Here is an 8,829-nt window from a genome sequence, read left to right on the forward strand (position 1 = left end):
TCTTCCCTCTCCCCCACCAGTCTCTCCCTCTCTCCTCCTTCCTCCCTCTCTCTTTGCCTCTCCTGGTACAAGGGCTTGGGAATAGTCTCTTAGCTTTTTCACTCATGGCTGGCACTCTACCACTTGCATCACAGTTCTACTGCCAGTTGTTGTGATTAATTATCAAGAACGTCATAGACTTTGGTGCCTGGGCTAATATTGAACTTTGATTTTCACAATCTCAACCTCCTGAGTAGCTAGGATGATTGGCTTGAGTCACCAGTGCCCAGCTAGATTTGTATATTTATGTATTTAAGTATGTATTTATTTATTGGAATTCCACACAATTTTATCTGAACCCTAGTTATGGAACCCAAATATTAGGATTGTGGTAAATTGGGTCTGAGGTAATGCCTTCTCCTCTTATATCCACAGAATTTATGCCTGTATTATGCATTTTGAATATTTGATGTCTAGAAGGCTAAGATGGTCGTTCCTATAGGTCTAAGATCTCGGTCTTCAGGCTCTGTCTCAGAATCCAGGCTACCATCCCTTGTTTAGGCTTTAGAAGTTTATATAAATATAATTTTAATCAAGAATAGTTAATACTGTATCTTTTTTCCATTTATTGTTTTATTTTTTGTGCTCATATTGTAGCATGAACTCAGAGTTTTATCACTCAAGGCTAGCACTCTATCACTTGAGGCACATCTTTACTTTCAACTTTTTTGGTAGGGAATTAGAGATAGGAGTATCATGGACTTTCCTATCAGGGCTGGCTTTGAAGTGGGATCCTTGGATTTCAGTTTCTTGAGTAGTTAGGATTACAGGCATGAGTCACCGAGGCCTGGCCTTATTTTTTATTTTTATTATGAGGGGACCTTTTAAAAAATCTTTAAGTAATTGTACAAAAAGATTTCAATTCAACATGGTTGTTCATTAGTACAATGCATCTAGATCAAGATCATCTAGTAATGCAATCTTTTGCCCTCACTTATTTATTTTGCAGAATATGATATTGCAAAGGAAAATCGACTGAAATTGGACATGCAATTCATGGAGTGAATTCCTGTGGCTGAGATAGAAATGGAAGAACATCTTTTGTGAGCCACTGTGATAGCTTGCACACTTCAAAGCCACTTTCTTTGAGGAAGATTGGTGATGAAAGTTCTAAACAAAACTGAGGTCAAACCGCCTGGAGTAAGCTGAATTAGGGAACAAGTATTTTAGGGGTTTCATTAAAATAAAATTGCAGTTTCAGTGCTTGCCCTAATGAAGGTGTTAAAGAAAACTTCGCTATTATCATTATATTTTTATATTTCATTTACTGTTTCTGTTTTATATTATAGACATTTATATTTTCCTTCACATATAATCAGAGGCTTATTATTGTTCAATTTTTCATGATCGGCTCTAATGTCATATAGACAGGAATCATTTTATCTAAAGGAAAGGGAAGAGAATGCATGTCTTTTCTACCCCCACTCTGCCCTGCTGCCTGCCAGTCCTGGTGTGCTGTCCCTGAGCATTTTTCCTCCTTCTTATTTCTCTCCTCTCCTCTCCCTCCTCTCTTTTTTTGTTTCTTTCTTCCTTGCCAGTCCTGGGGCTTAAACCTGGGCACTATCCCAGAGCTCTTTTTGCTAAAGGCTAGTGCTCTACCACTTGAGCCACAGTGCCACTTCCAGCTTTTTCTGTGTATGTGGTACTGAGGAATCAAACCCAGGGCTTTCTGTAGGCTAGGCGAGCACTCTACCACTAAGCTATATTCCCAGCCCTGGACCTAAGATTTTTTTGCTCAAAGCTAGCACTCTACCACTTAAGCACCAGATCCACTTCTGGATGTTTAGTGGTTAATTGGACATAAGTTTCTCTGACTTGTCTGCCTGGGTGGACCTGTGATCCTCAGATCTCAGCCTTCTGAGTAGCAAGGATTACAAGCATGATCCATAAGTACCCAGCTAACATAAAAAAATTTAAACAATTAATTATAAAGAACAAATCATAAGGTTATCTCTATATGATAATCATGTGACAATGACCCTTCCCTTTCCTTTCCTTCTTTATTTTCTCTTCCTTTCCCTTCGTTTCTTTTCTCTTCTTCCTCTCCCTCCTCTCCCCGACTCTGATCTCCACAGTAAAACAACACGGCCACCTAGTGCCTTCTCATACAAGCAACATATTTACAGTGAACCACAGACTGCATCTTTCTAAAAGATTTATTTTAGCCAAGCATCCATGGTTCAAGCTTAGCTACTCAGGAAGCTGAGATCTAATGAGTAAGTTTCCAAAGCCAGCCCTGGTGGGAAAATCCATGAGATTCTTATATCCAATGAGCCACCAAAATGGTGAAAATAGATGTGTAACTCATGTAGTAGAGTGCCAGACTTGAGCACAAATCTAAGAACATGAAGCCCTGATTTCAAGCCCCAGTACTGGAAAAAAAGTATCTTTCAGTTAGGACTGATTTATATATATATATATATATTTTTTATATATATATATATATATATGTATGTATTATATATATATATATGTATATATATATATATAAACACACATATATAATAGATTATTATATTTCTTTATAATTACAAAATATGTATAGTTTATTTAGCAATATATATTTATCATAGATTACATCTATATTATATTAAATATTATATCTATAGTAATTAGATTTGTATGTATTTATTTTATATTATTAATTACATTACAGACTGTATCTATAAAATCTGTATTATATCTATATATGTCATAGGTTATATCTATGATATATAATATTATATAACATATACTATATATTATACACTATATATATATTACTATATAATCTATATCAGATTATATCTATAATATATAATTTATATCATAGATTATATATGGCATATAAAATATAGATTTTATCGATGACATATAATACATTATAGATTATCATAGATTATATATATGATATAGTATAATTGTGTATACATAGTATATACTATAATATGTATAATATGTAGCATGAGAGAGAGCTTTTCTGCAAAGATTATATTTTTTTATTTAAAGCTTCAGTGTTTCAAAAAATCATCTGCTTCTTTAACTATAGGCATATAATAATAAAAATAATATTTAATTTTGTAATGAAAACCTGGTGAGGTGAGAATCGGGAGTCAGTGGAATGCTTTACATTGCTCTTAGGAATGGAAGTTAAAACATCATTAAGTTCTAGAATCATGTTTCTCAATATTGGCCAAAGGGAAAATGTGTGTAAGCTGTTCACTAAAAATATCTACAAGAATGTTTATAGAGCACTATTCAGAACAGCTAAGAATTAAGTACCACCCAAATATCAATTACCTTACAATGGATGAGTAGAACAATTATATAACTGAATAGTACTCTGCAATAATATTATATAAACCACCAGAATACACAGCAATATAGATGATCTCAGAAATTTAACTTCGAACAAAACAAGGTCTTATTATATAGTTATGTTTATATATGACTAAAATACTGACCAATTGCTTTTATTGGTACCTTATGCCTATAATCCTACCAACTCAGGAGGTTGAGGTCTGAGGATGTGTTTTGAAGCGAGTCTGGGAAGAAAAGTCCATGAAACTCATTTTTTTTCTGTTTGTTTGCTTTTTTTGCGTAGTCCTGGGGCTTAAACTCTAGACACAGCACATTTTTTTCTGTGATTAATTGGAACTAAGTGTCTCACAGACTTTGCTGCCTGGGGCTGGCTTTGAACCATGAGCCTCTAAGCTCAGCCTCGTGAGTACCTACCATGAACTTGGCTCCATGAAACTTATATTAAGTACCATAAAAGTAAGAAGTGGAGCTATGACATGGCAATCAATGAAAAGAAAACAATAAAGAAGGAGAATTTTCTTACAATGAGAGGGTCAACTATAGACAGGAGCAGGTGGTTTATACCTGTAATCCTAGCTACTCAGGAGGCTGAGCTCAGGATAGAAGTTCACATCCTGGACAGTGTCAGGCCCTGAGTTCAAGCCACATGAATGACAAAAAGAAAGAAAGGAAGGAAGGAAGGGAGGAAGGAAGGAAGGAAGGAAGGGAGGGAGGAAGGGAGGAAGAAAGGAAGGAAGGAAGGAAGAAATGAAGAAAAAAGAAAGAAAGAAAGAAAAGAAAGAAAGAAAGAAACAGAAAGAAAGAGGTCAACTATAATAATATAATTATAATCTTTTCCAATTGAATATGTTATGAAGGAGTTTAAATAGTTAAAAACTATGTAAAGATGGGAGCACTATTCTAAGTAGAAATTGCTTACCTTTCTGTGTCTTAAAAAGTTTGTGTTTTAAAGATCTACACCACTGACATAATCTACTGTGTGTCACAAGAATGTTATCTTACATGAAATTAAAAAGGTTGAATGGTATAAAGGAGAGAAAATCATACTGCAATGAGAGTGGGTTCCTTAAGTATACACCACAACACTGCGCCTGACTGGAATGTCTTGGATAGGAAAGCAAAGTGGTAAGTGATCACAGATGAAAGAGACCTTAGAAACTGACAAATTTGATGGATACCCTGTGCAAAACTACTTAAAGAATAAATAAGATGAGATGTACAAGTCGTATGTAGCAAACGAACTTTACAATTTTGGTGGGGAGGGAGTAGGGGTGAGGAGGATTGGGTGGGGGGGTGGAGGGAGGATGGGAAGGAATGGGAAGGGGAAACAAAGGAGGAGGCTACAATGCTTGATAAAAAATGTACTCATTATCTTGCCTATGTAATTGTAACCCCTCTGTACAGTATTTTCACAATAAAAAAAGAAAAGAAAACAATAAAAAAGGAATCTCAACCATCCTTTTTGCAAGTGAGAATGCCAAGACTGAATAATTTTAGGGGTTATGTTTGGTAATAAAACAATGGAGTTTCAAGTTTTGTTTGTTTCTTTCTTTCTTTTTTTTTTTTTTTTTTTGAGTCCGGTCGTGGGGCCTGAACTCTGGGCCTGGGCGCTGTCCCTCAGCTTTTCAGCTCAAGGCTAGCGCTCTACTACTTGAGCCACAGCGCCACTTCTGGCTTTTTTCTTTTTGCTTATGTGGTGCTGAGGAATCGAACCCAGGGCCTTGAGCATGCAAGGCAAGCGCTCTACCACTGAGCCACCTTCCCAGCCCCAAGTTTTGTTTCTTGTGATGTATTAATGTGAATATATTCTTGGACCTGGATTGTTTATTTTGGCCCTCTATAGAAGCACATACTTATTTAGGGAGGTATCCAATAAAACACTTAGGGTTGATCAGAGCTTGTTAGCAATAAGCTCTCAAATGAACTCAGGAAAATTAAAACGTCTGCACCATTTCTATCAATTCTTTCAAATTGTTTAAAATAACCAATTTAAAAAAGACCATATACTGTAAGAAGCAAAATGAATAAAATAAAGATCAACTGCGTGTGTGTGGGGGGGAAGGGTTCGCACACAGGCACGTGTATGCCTGGGGCTTGAACCTCAGAGGTCTAGGTGCTGTCCTTGAGCTTTCCCCCTCCATCTTAAGTCTACTGTACCATCACTTGAGCCTGACCTCCAACTCTGGCTTTTTGGTGATTAATTAGAGGTAAGAGTCTCCTGGATTTTTCCTGCCTACGCTGTATTTGAACTATAATTCTTAGATTTCAGCCTCCTGAGTAGTTAAAATTATAGGTGTGAACTACTGGCACCAAGCTAAAATCAACTATTTTAATTAAACTTGTGCTTTCCATTTGAAACTAATGTACAGCAAGTATATGTATTTCAGACCAATGAAATAAATAACATCAGAAAATAGGAGAATGGGATAACTCTACCAGCTGTACATTCAATAAGGGTCTAATATCCAGAATTGAAAGATTATGAAATTAGAAGTCAAAGAATTAATAACCAATAAATAAATGGGCAAAGGAACTAAATACAGATTTCTTAAGAAGAGAAGTAAAAAAGGTCAATAAACATATCAGGAAATGCTCAACATCTCTGTTCATGAAGTAAACGCAAATCAGAACAAAGTGAGACTCCATTTCACCCCAGTGAGCATGGTCATCATCAAAATTACAAACAACAGATGCTAGTGAGGATGAATTGTTTGTGAGAATATAAACTGGTGTAGACATTATGGAAGGCAGTTTAGGGATTCTTAAAATAACCAACGTAGGATGATCCAGCCATACCACTCTTGGGAATCTATTCAAATGTTTACAAGTCATGATATGGTAAAGATATTTGCACACCCATGTTCATTGTTGCACTATTCACTGTAGCCAAGTTAGGAATCAGCCTAGATGCCTTCAAATGGATCAAGAAAATATGGTATAGATCCACAATGGAATTTAATTCACCCATAAGGAAGAATATTATTGTATAATTTCAAGGAAATTGATGGAAAAAATCATGTTAAGTGAAGTAGGTCTAGCCCAGACATACAAAGAACATATTTTCTTTCACATATGGACGTTAGATTTAAAGTATACATATTTATGAAAACACATACAGGGTCATATGCATTTCTATACAAACTGAATAAATACCAGAGGATTTCAGTGGTGTAAGTCTTTTGAGTAATTTTTACAGTTTAAGAAAATGAATATCAGAAAGATGGAACATGTGTTGTTGGTGAGTGGTGGCTGGATGAAGTCAAGGGAAAGGAGCAAAGGCATGGAGAAAGGAAGAGTGGATAAATGCAATCATTAAACTCAATGTACATATTTTAAAAGGAGCTAGGTAGATGAGGTGATATATGAGGTTGAAAGAAATGTGATCCCAGCAGTGGCAGAAGCTGGGCAATAAAAATTCAAATTCTTGCTGCAGTAAATTTCAAATCTTGCCTGGTAATTGATGTCTGATAGGAAAATGTAACATATGCCTAGAGACTGAATTTACATTTCAATCTTCCATGCCTAACTAGTTAACATGTGTGTGTCTGGGCATGTAAACACGTGTGTGTGTGTGTGTGTGTGTGTGTGTGTGTGTGTGCATGCTAGTACTGATACTGAAATGGAGGCTCTGTGTACTATTCCTACGCTCAAGGCCAGGGATTTACCAATTGCAGCTTTTTCATGGTTAGTTGTACTTAAGAGTATTACAGGAATTTTCGTGACAGTCTGGTTTCGTACTCTGAGCCTAACATCTCAACGTCCTGAGGAGCTGGGATTATAGGTATGTGTAACCAGTGTGGAGATTTAGTAGTCCTTGATATTGACTTATTGACCAAATTTTTTGTGATTGCTGCTAGTTACTAAACCATAATCTAAATCCCCATGGATTCAATGGACGACTCTACTTTCCCCAGTTCCCCTTAGACAATTATTAACACACTATCGCAGAAATCAGCTTTCACTGGCATGAGCATGTGCCATAGGGAGATCATATCTGGCAAAGATCCTCTGATTTAGAACAGAGAGAATCTAAGTCTAAGTGCTCATGGTGTGCACCAGCCCAAATACCACAAGGGAGTGTCTATTGACCTTCTGCAGTTGTCAGATGTGGAGGTTGAGGAGAGTATATTAGTGAAGCTGGTGGAGTGAGGGGTGAGCCTAAGGCCTGGCTTCCACTTAGATATGATAAGCCATTGCTACCATGTCTAGAGGACATAAAGGGTCCACTCAATGGCCCAGAGATGTTGGATACTCCCAGGTATGGCTCTGCCACCAGCATAGGGTACATCTTGACTTTGCACTTGCTAGCTATAGTCCCAACAAGTCCTCATACATTCATATATGCAAGGAGAGCCTTTAGGTTGGATTTTCCCTTTCTTAGACAAAATGAATCATTCTTTTTTTTCATCTTGGCTCCAAAGATTTCTTCCATTTCTCCCTCCTCTGTTGGTCTTCCTTCCAGCAAAGGATGTCATTCCAGTCCCAGTGCTTCCACTTCAGCATGTGTAGGTGTGTAGGCTTGCACAGTTAGAGCCTGGTAGTCCAGCCTCTAGTCTAGTCCTGAGGGCATGGGATCATATCCAGGCAGCCACAAATTCCAGTCAGAACTACCTAAGTGGAAAGTGACAACTCTCTATGGTGGCTAAGGGAGTACCCAACTAGCAACCAGCTCAGGGCTGCACAGCAGGTAATCATTCACAAGCAGCTTGAATTAGAGGACAATCTGGTTCAGGATGTCCCAATATCAACCCAGGACTGTGAGGGATTGGTTCCTTTTCCTGGACACAACTTTTCTTTTATGCTGTAAGAAAAACAATTCATCTTATAACTCTCTAGTATAAAACACAAACAAAAAAGTATTTTCTTCCATATTATTCTCCATGCTTCCGAGGTAACCCTGGGGACTATCAGGTGATTTCCATCATGTAAGAGCAGTGTTTTAAGAGCTGCAAACTTAGACTTCTTCCATCATCCAGCTAGCCTCTCCTCTTCCCACATTCAGAAAAGATTCTACCAATGTGTGCTCTCATTTCTGTAGTTGGGCACACTTCATTTATAGGCAAAGTAAGAGTCGTTATCAAAACAGAGTCTCCAAGGTTAGTTTGTAACGTCCACATCTTAAATTGTCCTGAAATCTCCACAGTAGACATATTTTTGCTCCTAACATTTTTGTGCCTAAGCTATGGATTAAACTCAGGGCCTGGATGCTCCTGAGCTTTTTGTGCTCAGGGATTACACCATATCTCTTGAGTCACTGCTCCACATCCAGAATTCTGGTGGTTAATTTGAGATAGGAGTGTGGTGAACATTACTGCACAGGTTGGTTTCCAACTGTAGTCCTTACAGCCTAAGTAGCTAGGATTAGAGGCATGAGCTACCAGTGCCTGGCTGCTGCTACCGTTTTATGTTACCCATAGTGAGGTCTCAAATAGCAATTAACTATCGAGTCCACCATCACTTTTCTTGCTTTCCAAACCCTTGAGAGAAATG

Source organism: Dipodomys spectabilis, unplaced genomic scaffold, assembly GCF_019054845.1.
Source record: "Dipodomys spectabilis isolate Male_0828 unplaced genomic scaffold, ASM1905484v1 ptg000022l, whole genome shotgun sequence".
Classification (NCBI taxonomy): Eukaryota; Metazoa; Chordata; class Mammalia; order Rodentia; family Heteromyidae; genus Dipodomys; species Dipodomys spectabilis.